At 36.5% G+C, this 15319-nt stretch overlaps 1 long non-coding RNA gene across 4 annotated transcripts in view; it reads right to left on the bottom strand.

The window, feature by feature from the left end:
- The window catches only part of LOC132357290 (uncharacterized), a 927280-nt gene that overhangs the window by 438940 nt on the left and 473021 nt on the right, over positions 1-15319 (bottom strand). For 3 of the 4 annotated variants that reach the window (XR_009500200.1, XR_009500198.1, XR_009500202.1), the window contains one exon: positions 13701-14567. The exons of the other annotated variant lie outside the window; for it this stretch is intronic. This is a non-coding gene — a long non-coding RNA (uncharacterized LOC132357290). Of the gene's footprint in view, positions 1-13700; positions 14568-15319 lie in introns of those variants that run through there. 4 annotated transcript variants of the gene reach the window in all.

The raw sequence follows: 15319 nt of genomic DNA, 5'->3' as shown, positions 1-15319 counted from the left end.
CGCCCCGCATCCGTACCCCTCCCTCCCCCCGCCTGAGTGAGCCAGAGCCCCCGAATCAGCTGCTCCTTTAACCCCTTTCTGTCTGGGCGGGGAACACATGCCCTCAGGCGACCTACAGGCAGAGGCGTGTCCAAATCCAAAGCTGAACCCCGGGAGCTGTACAAACAAAGAAGAGAAAGGGAAATCTCTCCCAGAAGCCTCAGAAGAAGTGGATTAAAACTCCACAAACAACTTGATGTGCCTGCATCTGTTGAATACCTGAATAGACAACGAATCATCCCATATTCAAGAGATGGACTTTGGGAGCAGGATATGTTAATTTTTCCCCTTTTCCTTTTTTTGTGAGTGTATATGTGTATGCTTCTGGGTGAGATTTTGTCTGTATAGCTTTGCTTTCACCATTAGTCCTAGGGGTAGGTCCGTCCGTTTTTTTTTTTTTTTTTTTTTTTACTTAAAAAAATTTTTTTTCCGAATAAATGTTTTCTTAATAATTTTTTCCTTATTTTCTATTTTTACAAATTAAAACATTTTTAATAAGTTTTTTCATATTTTTTATTTAAAAAAATTTTTTTCTTAATAAATTTTTTTCTTAATAATTTTTTTCTTATTTTTTATTATAAAAAATTAATAAATCTATTTTTAAAAATTAAAAAAAATTTTGTCTTAATAAATTTATTCTTAATAATTTTTTTCTTATTTTTTATTATAATAGCTTTATTTTATTTTATTTTATCCTCCTTCTTTCTTTCTTTCTATTTTTTTCTCCCTTTCATTCTGAGCTGTGTGGATGAAAGGCTCTTGGTGCTCCAGCCAGGCATCAGGGCTGTGCCTCTGAGGTGGGAGAGCCAACTTCAGGACACTGGTCCACAAGAGACCTCCCAGCTCCACGTAATACCAAATGGCAAAAATCTCTCAGACATCTCCATCTCAACATCAAGACCCAGCTTCACTCAACGACCAGCAAGCTACAGTGCTGGACATCCTATGCCAAACAACTAGCAAGACAGGAACACAGCCCCATCCTTTAGCAGAGAGGCTGCCTAAAATCATAATAAGGCCACAGACACCCCAAAACACACCACCAGACGTGGACATGTCCACCAGAAAGATCCAACCTCATCCACCAGAACAAAGGCACTAGTCCCCTCCACCAGGAAGCCTACACAACCCACTGAACCAACCTTAGCCACTGGGGACACATACCAAAAACAACGGGAACTACGAACCTGCAGCCTGCGAAAAGGAGACCCCAAACACAGTAAGATAAGCAAAATGAGACGACAGAAAAACACACAGCAGATGAAGGAGCAGGGTCAAAACACACCAGACCTAACAAATGAAGAGGAAATAGGTAGTCTACCTGAAAAAGAATTCAGAATAATGATAGTAAAGATGATCCAAAATCTTGGAAATAGAATAGACAAAATGCAAGAAACATTTAACGAGGACATAGAAGAACTAAAGAGGAACCAAGCAACGATGAAAAACACAATAAATGAAATTAAAAATACTCTAGATGGGATCAATAGCAGAATAACTGAGGCAGAAGAACGGATAAGTGACCTGGAAGATAAAATAGTGAAAATAACTACTGCAGAGCAGAATAAAGAAAAAAGAATGAAAAGAACTGAGGACAGTCTCAGAGACCTCTGGGACAACATTAAAGGCACCAACATTCGAATTATAGGGGTACCAGAAGAAGAAGAGAAAAAGAAAGGGACTGAGAAAATATTTGAAGAGATTATAGTTGAAAACTTCCCTAATATGGGAAAACAAATAGTTAACCAAGTCCTGGAAGCACAGAGAGTCCCATAAAGGATAAATCCAAGGAGAAACACGCCAAGATACATATTAATCAAACTGTCAAAAATTAAATATAAAGAAAACATATTAAAAGCAGCAAGGGAAAAACAACAAATAACACACAAGGGAATCCCCATAAGGTTAACAGCTGATCTTTCAGCAGAAACTCTGCAAGCCAGAAGGGAGTGGCAGGATATACTTAAAGTGATGAAGGAGAAAAACCTACAGCCAAGGTTACTCTACCCTGCAAGGATCTCATTCAGATTTGATGGAGAAATTAACACCTTTACAGACAAACAAAAGCTGAGAGAGTTCAGCACCACCAAACCAGCTTTACAACAAATGCTAAAGGAAGTTCTCTAGGCAAGAAACACAAGAGAAGGAAAACACCTACAATAACAAACCCAAAACATTTAAGAAAATGGGAATAGGAACATACATATCGATAATTACCTTAAATGTAAATGGATTAAATGCTCCGACCAAAAGACACAGACTGGCTGAATGGATACAAAAACAAGACCCATATATATGCTGTCTACAAGAGACCCACTTCAGACCTAGAGACACATACAGACTGAAAGCGAGGGGATGGAAAAAGATATTCCATGCAAATGGAAATCAAAAGAAAACTGGAGTAGCAATTCTCATATCAGACAAAATAGACTTTAAAATAAAGACTATTACAAGAGACAAAGAAGGACACTATATAATGATCAAGGGATCGATCCAAGAAGATATAACAATTGTAAATATTTATGCACCCAACATAGGAACACCTCAATACATAAGGCAAATACTAACAGCCATAAAAGGGGAAATCGACAGCAACACAATCATAGTAGGGGACTTTAACACCCCACTTTCACCAATGGACAGATCATCCAAAATGAAAATAAATAAGGAAACACAAGCTTTAAATGATACATTAAACAAGATGGACTTAATTGATATTTATAGGACATTCCACCCAAAAACAACAGAATACACATTTTTCTCAAGTGCTCATGGAACATTCTCCAGGATAGATCATATCTTGGGTCACAAATCAAGCCTTGGTAAATTTAAGAAAATTGAAATCGTATCAAGTATCTTTTCTGACCACAACGCTATGAGACTAGATATCAATTACAGGAAAAGATCTGTAAAAAATACAAACACATGGAGGCTACACAATACACTACTTAACAACGAAGTGATCACTGAAGAAATCAAAGGGGAAATCAAAAAATACCTAGAAACAAATGACAATGGAGACACGACGACCCAAAACCTATGGGATGCAGCAAAAACAGTTCTAAGAGGGAAGTTTATAGCAATACAAGCCTACCTCAAGAAACAGGAAACATCTCGAATAAACAACCTAACCTTGCACCTAAAGCAATTAGAGAAAGAAGAGCAAAAAAACCTCAAAGCTAGCAGAAGGAAAGAAATCATAAAGATCAGATCAGAAATAAATGAAAAAGAAATGAAGGAAACAATAGCAAAAATCAATGAAACTAAAAGCTGGTTCTTTGAGAAGATAAACAAAATTGACAAACCATTAGCCAGACTCATCAAGAGAAAAAGGGAGAAGACTCAAATCAACAGAATTAGAAATGAAAAAGGAGAAGTAACCGCTGACACCACAGAAATACAAACGATCATGAGAAATTACTACAGGCAACTCTATGCCAATAAAATGGTCAACCTGGAAGTAATGGACAAATTCTTAGAAATGCACAACCTGCCAAGACTGAACCAGGAAGAAATAGAAAATATGAACAGACCAATCACAAGCACTGAAACTGAAACTGTGATTAAAAATCTTCCAACAAACAAAAGCCCAGGACCAGATGGCTTCACGGGCGAATTCTATCAAACATTTAGAGAAGAGCTAACACCTATCCTTCTCAAACTCTTCCAAAATATTGCAGAGGGAGGAACACTCCCCAACTCATTCTACGAGGCCACCATCACCCTGATACCAAAACCAGACAAAGATGTCACAAAGAAAGAAAACTACAGGCCAATATCACTGATGAACATAGATGCAAAAATCCTCAACAAAATACTCGCAAACAGAATCCAACAGCACATTAAAAGAATCATACACCATGACCAAGTGGGGTTTATTCCAGGAATGCAAGGATTCTTCAATATACGCAAATCAATCAACGTGAAACATCATATTAACAAATTGAAGGAGAAAAACCATATGATCATCTCAATAGATGCAGAGAAAGCTTTGGACAAAATTCAACACCCATTTATGATAAAAGCCCTGCAGAAAGTAGGCATAGAGGGAACTTTCCTCAACATAATAAAGGCCATATATGACAAACCCACAGCCAACATCATCCTGAATGGTGAAAAACTGAAACCATTTCCACTAAGATCAGGAACAAGACAAGGTTGCCCACTCTCACCACTATTATTCAACATAGTTTTGGAAGTGTTAGCCACAGCAATCAGAGAAGACAAAGAAATAAAAGGAATCCAAATCGGAAAAGAAGAAGTAAAGCTGTCACTGTTTGCAGATGACATGATACTATACATAGAGAATCCTAAAGATGCTACCAGAAAACTATTAGAGCTAATCAATGAATTTGGTAAAGTAGCAGGATACAAAATTAATGCACAGAAATCTCTTGAATTCCTATACACTAATGATGAAATATCTGAAAGTGAAATTAAGAAAACACTCCTGTTTACCATTGCAACAAAAAGAATAAAATATCTAGGAATAAACCTACCTAAGGAGACAAACGTTCTGTATGCAGAAAATTATAAGACACTGATGAAAGAAATTAAAGAGGATACAAATAGATGGAGAGATATACCATGTTCTTGGATTGGAAGAATCAACATTGTGAAAATGACTCTACTACTCAAAGCAATCTACAGATTCAATGCAATCCCTATCAAACTACCACTGGCATTTTTCACAGAACTAGAACAAAAAATTTCACAATTTGTATGGAGACACAAAAGACCCCGAATAGCCAAAGCAATCTTGAGAACGAAAAATGGAGCAGGAGGAATCAGGCTCCCTGACTTCAGACTATATTACAAAGCTACAGTAATCAAGACAGTTTGGTACTGGCACAAAAACAGAAATATAGATCAATGGAACAGGATAGAAAGCCCAGAGATAAACCCACGCACATATGGTCACCTTATCTTTGATAAAGGAGGCAAGCATATACAGTGGAGAAAAGACAGCCTCTTCAATAAGTGGTGCTGGGAAAATTGGACAGGTACATGTAAAAGTATGAAATTAGAACACTCCCTGACACCATACACAAAAATAAACTCAAAATGGATTAAAGACCTAAGTGTAAAGCCAGACACTATCAAACTCTTAGAGGAAAACATAGGCAGAACACTCTATCACATAAATCATAGCAAGATCCTTTTTGACCCAGCTCCTAGAGAAATGGAAATAAAAACACAAATAAACAAATGGGACCTAATGAAACTTAAAAGCTTTTGCACAGCAAAGGAAACCATAAACAAGACCAAAAGACAACCCTCAGAATGGGAGAAAATATTTGCAAATGAAGCAACTGACAAAGGATTAATCTCCAAAATTTACAAGCAGCTCATGCAGCTCAATAACAAAAAAACAAACAACCCAATCCAAAAATGGGCAGAAGACCTAAATAGACATTTCTCCAAAGAAGATATACAGATTGCCAACAGACACATGAAAGAATGCTCAACATCATTAATCATTAGAGAAATGCAAATCAAAACTTCAATGAGGTATCATCTCACACCAGTCAGAATGGCCATCATCAAAAAATCTAGAAACAATAAATGCTGGAGAGGGTGTGGAGAAAAGGGAACCCTCTTGCACTGTTGGTGGGAATGTAAATTGATACAGCCACTATGGAGAACAGTATGGAGGTTCCTTAAAAAACTACAAATATAACTACCATATGACCCAGCAATCCCACTACTGGGCATATACCCTGAGAAAACCATAGGTCAAAAAGAGTCATGTACCAAAATGTTCATTGCAGCTCTATTTACAATAGCCAGGACATGGAAGCAACCTAAGTGTCCATCATCGGATGAATGGATAAAGAAGATGTGGCACATATATACAATGGAATATTACTCAGCCATAAAAAGAAATGAAATGGAGGTATTTGTAATGAGGTGGATGGAGTTAGAGTCTGTCATACAGAGTGAAGTAAGTCAGAAAGAGAAAAACAAATACAGTATGCTAACACATATATATGGAATCTAAGGGGAAAAAAAAGGTCATGAAGAATCTAGTGGCAAGATGGGAATAAAGACACAGACCTACTAAAGAATGGACTTGAGGATATGGGGAGGGGGAGGTGTGAGATGTGACAGGGTGAGAGAGTGTCATGGACATATATACACTACCAAATGTAAAATAGATAGCTAGTGGGAAGCAGCCACATAGCACAGGGAGATCAGCTCGGTGCTCTGTGACCACCTAGAGGGGTGGGATAGGAAGGGTGTGAGGGAGGGAGATGCAAGAGGGAAGAGATATGTGAACATATGTATATGTATAACTGATTCACTTTGTTATAAAGCAGAAACTAACACACCATTGTAAAGCAATTATACTTCAATAAAGATGTTTAAAAAAAAAAAAGTCAGCCTAGTATCTGTTTCTTGCATCAAATTAAAACAGAACTGACTATAAAATAATTAAATGTATTTAAAGCATACTGGCAAATGAAAAAGAATACAGAAAATAACTTTGAAACTTTCAGGTCTTATGTTTAGGTCTTTAATTCATTTGTAGCTAATTTTTATACATGGTGTGAGATAAGGGTCCAATTTCATTCTTTTGCATGTGAATATCCAGTTTTCCCAATACCATTTGTTGAAGAGACTCTCCTTCACCCATTGTGTAGTCTTTGTTGAAGATGAGTCAACCATACATGTGAGAGTTTATTTCTGCGCTCTCTATTCTGTTCTAGTGGTGTATATGTCTGTCTCGATGCAATATCAGACCTTTTTGATTACTGTAGCTCTATAATATGCTTTGAAATCAGCAAGTGTGAGGCCTCCAGCTTTGCATTATTTCTAAAATTGTTTTGCTTATTCAGGATCCTTTGGAAAAAAATGCCAATTATGGCTGCCAGCATTTCTTGGCCTGTGGCCACACCATTCCTATCTCTGCCTCAGTGGTCACACTGCCTTTTCATCTTGTGACAATCATCAAATTTCTCTTTGCTTCCTTTTTATAAGGACATTTATTATTGCATTTAAATTCTTCCCAAATAATCCAGAATAATCTCCCCATATAAATGTCCAAAAGTTAATCATATTTGCAAAATGTTTGCCATATAATACAACATTCACAGATTCTAATGTTTATGTGAACATCATTAGGGACCATTATTCAGCCTACCATAATAATTTAACAGATTTTTCAATAAATCTGTTAAAAATAAATATGTCCATAGACATTCTAAAAAGATAAGGCAACACAATTTATTGTGCTTAGAGATGAGTGTTCTTTAAATTATTTTGATTTCTATTACATTATTTTCATAATAAATAATACAATTTCACTTTTTTGAAAAAATAGACTTTTTGAAAATGGTCTGTTCATTTCTTGAGCTTACACTGTATATTGATATGATGTGCTAAAGACGAATTAGAAATGCATGGTTTACATTCCTTTTTGTATTTGATAAAAATGTAGTTTGCTGAACTGAAAATATTGGAAAATTAATCAAGATGAATTTTGCATAATTCAAAAAACTGCTGAATTATCATTGCATGCATTACCATGAAAATGATTTTTTGCTTAAATTTCAAATCTATATGCTATTCAGAAGATGCGTTATACAAGAACAAGTTCTTAAAAACAAAAATTATCCAAAGCAAATTTAAGTTATCACAAATACAAATAATACTACCAATAGCTCTCACTCAACTGCAAAAATGCATTTTTATTTACATAAAACAATGATTCAATTTGTTTGGACTCATCTGCATTGAAGAATTTTAATTAAAATCTTTTTCAACCAGTAATTTTTGGCTGGTCCAGGTAAAAATCACCGTTTCTCATTTGAATAGTTCTTTATATTTTTCAAATTGCTACAGTATACATGAATCTAGTTTGGACTTTAAAACATTTCCATAAAGTATGCAAATAAAGTATTATTACTATCGTTATGTAGAGGTTTTCAATGACTTTTCCAAACTAGCAAGCAATTTATAACAAACTCTGTACATAACCCAAGCCTAGTGGTTTCTTTTTTTTTTTTTTTTTAACCTTAACAAAACTTCTCTACGAAATCTGATTTAGACTGGTAAGTTTCAGGAAACAGAGAAAGTTACAAAATTTAACATATGTTATTTAAATAATAAGGCCCCAAACATTTGAACTTTAAGGTATAGTTTACAGTTGGATATCTCACCACCAAAAAAAAAAAAAAAATCATGTCTACTACAGAAATAATCCATACAGAGATAATTGTTGAAACCACGAGGGTAGGTAACTTCTCTAAGGAATATTGGAAAGAGGTCAAAAGTCAGGACAGAAACTTAGAAAATGCCCACCTTGTTTAACGTTGTTGACTTAATCTTCTCAAACCTAGATGAAATAGCTGGTGATATTAGAGCTTCTCCAGTTATTCAGAGATATTAGTGAATAATTTCATTTTTTTGGTATTTAAATCTGCCATTCATTTTATACTTCCTTTTCTCATTGAGCTCTATTCAGTCTTAGGCTTTTGGGTTTTGCAGAATTTTTAAGATGTTCCTACAAGATTCTTCTCCTCTGGCTATTCAATTAAACACAATTCAAAACAACTGATATGAAGGGACTTTGCTGATAGAATTAAGGTTGGTAATCAATTGACCTTAAGTAGAGAGAGTAACCTAGATTGTCCAGGTGGGCCCAATGGAATCACAGGGGCCCTTAAAAAACAGAAGAGGAAAATAAGATACTGGTAAGAGAGATGCCTTAGAAGAGATGAGATAAAAGAGTCAAAGATATTTCAGCCACGAGAAAGCTTCTCTCCTCTGTTGTTAGCACTGAAGAGAACAAAGAGCCAGGGGATGTCAAAGGCTTCAAGAAGCTGAGAACAACTGCCAGCCAACAACTAGAAAGGAAATGAGGCTCTTAGTCCCACAGCTGAATGGAAATGAACTCAGCCATCAACCTATATGAGCTTAGAGGATTCTCCCCTAGAGCCTCCAGAAAGGACTAGAGCATGGCCGACACCCTTATTTCAGTCTTTTGAGCCCTTTAACAGAGAAACCACCTCAGCCATGTTGTACCTAGACTTCATATGTACAGAGTGTGAGATAACTTGTTTTAAGCCCTAAAGTCTGTGATACTATGGCAGGAATGGAAAACTAATAGAGCTGGGAATTCTGGAGCTGTGGCTAGCACCCTCTATATTTTCCCATGTTCTTACCTTCTCCTCATCTGCTAGCTCTGACCCCTCCAGGATTAGAAAGGTTCTTACTTGTTTCATGCAGTTATAATCTAGCATTGATGCCTGTATTAGTCAGGGTTCTCCTGAGAAACAGAACCAGTAGGATATATAAAGATATATGTAAGAGAAGATTTATTATAGGAATTGACTCACATGGTTATGGAGGCTGAGAAGTTCCGTGATCTGCAATCTACAAGCTGGAAAATCCGGAAAGCTGGTGGCGTAGTTCAGTCTGAATCCAAAGTCCTGGGAACTGAGGGGCTGATGGTGTAAGTCACAATCTGGGTCCAAAAGCGCAAGAACCAGGAGTGCTGATATGCTAGCGCAGGAGAAATTGGACGTCTCAGCTCAGAGAAAGCAAATGCTCCCTTCCTCCATCTTTTTGTTCTACTCAGGCCCTCAACCAATTGGATGACGCCCATACTCATTGGTGGGGGTGATTTTCTTTACTTGGTCTACTGCAAACACCTGAGATCTTTTAGCAAGCCTAAGTAGCATCCAGACCAATTAAATCAGAAACCCTGCCATCAGTATCTTTAAAGTACCCCAGGTAAGCCAATATGCTGCCAAATTTGAGAACTACTGGCTTAGCGTTGCTTCCCCATAGTTGTTAAAATCAAATTCAAATTCTTCCAGACCCTCATCAAACGCAACTTTTCCCATAAAGCCTGTCCTTCAAATTCTTACAAGAATATAGTATCTAACATGTCACTGTTTACACTTTTCTTTGGGGCATATTTTACTACTTACCACTTAACACAAATTTATTATCACACAGTTTCCATAGGTCTCTAATATTATCACCTGGTCGAAACCACTCTTACCCACTGCCTAGTCTGTTACAATGGTTTCCAAAGTAATTTAACTTTTTTGATTCTCCATCCCTTTCCCAACCCAATCTGAATTACTATTTCACCATTTAAATTTGATTAGGTTACTCCCTTGCTTTAAAAAACAAACTCTATTTTACCATGGTCTAAGGTCTCTGCATGATCCATTTTTCTCTCCTTGTCCACCATTCTGTAGCCATGCTGGCCTTTTAGGCCAAGTTCTCTGCTCAAGACCTCAAATGGCAAAAATCAAGGTGTCAGCTGGGGCTGCATTCTCATATGAGGCTCTGGGTTCGCTTCTAAGCTCATTCAGGTGGTTTTCATAATTCAATTCCTTGTGGGTGTAGGTCTAAGGTCCTGTTTTCTGGCTGGCTATAAATTAGGGATCACTCTCAGCAACTCTCTCAGGTCTTTCCCATGTGGATCCCTCCATCTTCAAGCAAGCAGCAGTGCTGTCAACTTCCATGTGCTTTAAATCTCTGATTTCTTCTTCTGCTGTTATGCAGAGAAAACTCTTTGCTTTTAAGGGACTCATGTAATTAGCTTAGGCCCACATAGATAATATTCTATTTTATAATCAGCTGTATTGACTGACTGTAAAAGATGTAAACTTTATTACATCTTCAAAATCTCTTTTGCCATGTAACATAATCATGGGAGTAACACCAGGGGGAGTAGCTCATGGGGACCATTTTAGAACTCTTCCTACTTGGTTTTACGTATATTTATATATTTGTTTTGGGGTTGGAAGCTGTTTAGGAGCAAAACCAAATTATAGATTTCTATTTTCCCTACTCTTTCTTCCACAATCCACAACTCAGTACATTTCTAGAAACATAGAAGTTATTCAATAAATACTTGTTAACTAAACTAATGACAAATTATGGTCAACCTGCTAACTTGCAAAATTTACACATATGACTCACACTTGAAATAACCATTACCCCAAATCATATATTGTGGCAGATAAGTTATGGCAGCACATCTAAAAGTTGTAATTCAAATAATTCTGTTGCGAAGTATGATGGGTGAGGTGAAAATGGTGGTATGACTCCTTTAATGGTCTTATTTAGTAGGCATGTTCTCTGAGGAAAGCTATTTTTTAACTATTGTCTTATAAAAATAAATGACAAAAAAATCCTAGGCTACCATTCATTTTGTCAAAGTACATGCGATAAATCAATGTATTTATAAGGTTATCAGCTATCCATTTTCCCACAATGCATGACTTTTGTAATACTTGCATTGCACACTTAAAAGACACATGCTTTCATGATCATGTAGCATAAATTTATTTTATGCTTTAAACTACTACACTGGCAACATGAGCTTGCAATTTTAAAATCCAGAAACATCAAACTTCTAAAAGGGTCAACATTTGGCAAGGTGAATGCTTCAGAATAAGCTTACCCTTGTTGCTTTACTCTCTGCGGGGAAGTTTGTTCTGCTTGCTTTGAAATCGTATATATTTGAGAATTTTTATGGCACAATATTGCATGTAATGCTATCAGGGGGTAACATCAACACCTATTTATTCACAGTGGGATTTTTTTAAACTTTAAATAGTAGTTTCTCATAAGTAACCTGATCTTCCACAACTAGAAAATGAAATCAGCCAAGTGGAGGCATTTTCCCACAGTTGGTTTAATGCTACAAATTGAAATCATTGCTCCTGTCTACCCATGACATTGCTTTGCCATTTGGGGTACCTTCAAATGTAAGGCCATGTAAATTTATGCACTTTTTATTTAAACATTTAATTTAAAAACAGAACTGCTATTTGTACAATATATTATTTAACCTCAGTGCTCTCAGAACACACACATACATGGGAAAGAATTCTCTGCCAATTAGTATAAACCAGACATACTTATATCATGTATTAGAAAATGGTTTTGTTCAGTCATGGTAGTTTAAATAGAATTAATATTAACTTAGTTTGGCTATACTCACAAAACTTGCAATTCCCACAATCTAAATACTCTGGGGATCAGTTTTTAAGGGACTGTGAAAAACCTCAAAACCAGATTTTCCTCTTAGTGATTTTTTAAAAAATCCATATTATTATTCTCTTATAATTTGGCTTCATACTTTATCACCCTTCCTCACCTGCCCCCACTCGAGTATTATTTCTCTGCCTCCCTTCACCTCTTTTGAATTCAGAGCTCAACTTTTAACTCTGCCTGCTCCCACCCTGCAACCAAAAGAATATCTATTTCTAATTTTAAAAGGTTACAATGTCAAATCTTTTCATCCAAAAAGTGAATAAGGCTGCAGTAAAACATTGAATTTTCAATTAAAGTCACAGAAGTATTTATTTCATAAGTGTGATTATTTATAGCGTCTGCCTAAATTATTTCGTCTTACTAGAATTTTCTGCATTAAATTATGCACCAATAAGCAGACCAGTGGTACTGGTTTGGAAAGCATTTTGTTCTATAAAGAATTTTAACAGTGGGCTCAAGCCAATCGTAACACAATAGCATCTAAGTGCATTATAAACATTTATCTCATTTATTTCCAACAATCCCACTAGGTAGTTACTACAATGTCCATTTTACAGAGTGGAAAACTGAGAATAGGGGAGGGAGTGTGCAATTTGTGAAGCTCACATAGCCAGTAACAATGAAACTAAAATTCAAACCTAGACAGCCCACCATCAGAGCTAGTACCACTACTATACATTACCGCCTCCTGATTTTGTTGAGGTCAAATGTTTATGAACATGCAGACAACTGTTTTCCCATAATGAAGCATTGAAACCTTTTGGTTTACATAAATGTATATCTTGCCTCTGTAGCTTTTTTCATGTGTGCATGTTGCAAATACTAAAAGACAGAATCCTTATATAATTTAGTGATAGTTGGAATTAAGGAAATAATAATCCAATTACCAGCTAAAATTTAACAACTTGGAATTTTATTAATGATAGGAATGGCAACATTATACACCTTTATTGCAGGTAAGGGCAATGTCCCCTGGTAGTAATTTCCTTGAGTTTACAATTGATTTCAAAAACAGCTTTTTTAGAAGTTACACCATGCAGAGGTATCGCTCTATGAAAATGTAATTCCTCTCCCAGTGTGAGCATCTTAGTAGTGTGGATATAGGCTTTAAAGGTGTTATTTTTTTAATAATTTTTATAAAGGTTATATATAATTTTATATGATATATATTAAATTATATATGTATATGTCCTATTCATTCATCACTGCATTTCCCGACATATCGTATATTCAGGCTTCTGCAGCGAATAGCTTAATCAGGCATCCTCATAATGCCTGAGATTTCTCAACAATTCTCTACATTAACCTCATTGCTAATCATAATTACAGCTGTGCCCCTGTCACAGGCAGCTGTGAGAGATTCAGAATGTTGAAAGCTAATCAGTTCACAGATATTCTAAACTTGCTTGCCAGATTCAGATAAAATTTATGGATTATACCAATCAAAAGCAATCTAAACAATTTATTATAAAGTCTAAACAAAAACAAAAGAAGAGCTAAGTGAATAAACATCAATCAAAAATCTAAAATGAAAAGACTTTCCTAGTGAATATATAAAACGTTAGTCATCATGTGACTTAGGTAAAACAGAAAAATAACTAAAATGTCTTGAAAGTGCCAGGGGATTAAATGAGATAAGCATAAGTGGAATGTGGGGTCTCAAAAATTCCAGAAGACTGGACATATAGGTGCCACAGAAGACTAAAAATTTCCAAGTCCTTAATTAAATTTAACTTCTTCGACTTTGTTTTCTTGACTTTGCCAACATAAAGATGGGAGCCTCTGTGTGTATAAATATGCAGAACTATAGAACCAAAAAGGAGTTAAATAATGAATCTCCCATTTTAATGGCAGCTATTGACTTGATTGAGGCAATAATGTCAGTGGCAGAACTAAAACTAAATCCCCTGACATTCAGTTAAATACTTATTTGAGGACCCAGTTCCATCTCTCATGTGCATTATGCCTTAAGTTTTTTAAATGCATAAAACTAACATCTTTAGGAAAAGAGTGCTTCATTCTCTGCTGTCAAGTTATTGGTTGCAAATTGGGCAACAAGTTCCCGTTGTTTTTGGTGTCTGCCCCCAGTGGCTAAGGTTGGTTCAGTGGGTTGTGTAGGCTTCCTGGTGGAGGGGACTAGTGCCTGTGTTCTGGTGGATGAGGCTGGATCTTGTCTTTCTGGTGGGCAGGACCGCGTCTGGTGGTGTGTTTTGGGGTGTCTGTGACCTTATTATGATTTTAGGCAGCCTCTCTGCTAATGAGTGGGGTTGTGTTCCTGTCTTGCTAGTTGTTTGACATAGGGTGTCCTGCACTGTAGCTTGCTGGTTGTTGAGTGGAGCTGGGTCTTAGCGTTGAGATGGAGATCTCTGGGAGAGCTCTTGCCGATTGTTATTACGTGGGGCCGGGAGGTCTCTGGTGGTCCAATGTCCTGAACTTGGCTCTCCCACCTCATAGGCTCAGGCCTGACACCTGGCTGGAGCACCAAGACCCTGTCAGCCACACAGCTCAGAAGAAAAGGGAGAAAAAAAGAAAGAAAAATAAATAAATAAAAAATATAAAATAAAATAATTAAAATAAAAGATTATTAAAGTAAAAAAATAAAAAAATAATAAAAATAAAAAAAGAGAGCAACCAAACCAATAAACAAATCCACCAATGATAACAAGAGCTAAAAACTATACTAAGATAAACATAATTATCAGAAACTAGTCAGTCACAGACAGCAAACCCCAAGTCTACAGTTGCTCCCAAAGTCCACCACCTCAATTTTGGGTTGATTCATTGTCTATTCAGGTATTCCACAGATGTAGGATACCTCAAGTTGATTGTGGGGATTTAATCCACTGCTCTTGAGGCTGCATGGAGAAATTTCCCTTTCTCTTCTTTTTTTGCACAGCTCCTGGAGTTCAGTTTTGGTTTTGGCTCCACCTCTACAGGTAGGTTGCCCTCAGGCTTCTGTTCCCACCCAGACAGGACAGTTTTAGTTCTGCCGCTGACATTAAATTTTAGTTTTAGTTCTGCCGCTGACATTAACCCACACAACCCACAACCCACTGAACTTTTTGAATTATGGTTTTCTCTGGGTATATGCCCAGTAGTGGGATTGCTGGGTCATATGGCAATTCTATTTTTAGCTTTTTAAGGAACCTCCATACTGTTCTCCATAGTGGCTGTATCAGTTTACATTCCCACCAACAGTGCAAGAGGGTTCCCTTTTCTCCACACCCTCTCCAGCATTTGTTGTTTGTAGATATTC

Source organism: Balaenoptera ricei, chromosome X (assembly GCF_028023285.1).
Source record: "Balaenoptera ricei isolate mBalRic1 chromosome X, mBalRic1.hap2, whole genome shotgun sequence".
Lineage (NCBI taxonomy): Eukaryota > Metazoa > Chordata > Mammalia > Artiodactyla > Balaenopteridae > Balaenoptera > Balaenoptera ricei.
This window is presented reverse-complemented; position numbering and strand designations above follow the sequence as displayed.